A 305-nucleotide genomic window follows, 5' to 3' on the forward strand; every position below is an offset into this window, starting at 1 on the left:
ACAATACTGAGATACGTAAAGTAAATTTGCATTGATTCACATGGCATGAAAATGATATAGTCTACATCAAAACATACGCAATAGTATTTTTTTTGTTTTGAAGTTTAAAGCCATTTGTCAAAGAACGATAGGCTTTACATGGCAACCAGTGCAAGTTGTGGAGGAAGAACCCAGAAAAATATAAATGTACCACAAATTGCTTAGTTCAAAATAATGGAAACGTGAGAGCGAGCAAAATAATGCAACCCTCAGTCAAGGTTTAAGACTATTACTGTGTTCTTTCATGAGAATGTGTTTCAACATCT

Source organism: Sinohyriopsis cumingii, chromosome 16 (assembly GCF_028554795.1).
Source record: "Sinohyriopsis cumingii isolate HCF-2022 chromosome 16, ASM2855479v2, whole genome shotgun sequence".
In the NCBI taxonomy this organism is placed as follows: Eukaryota; Metazoa; Mollusca; class Bivalvia; order Unionida; family Unionidae; genus Sinohyriopsis; species Sinohyriopsis cumingii.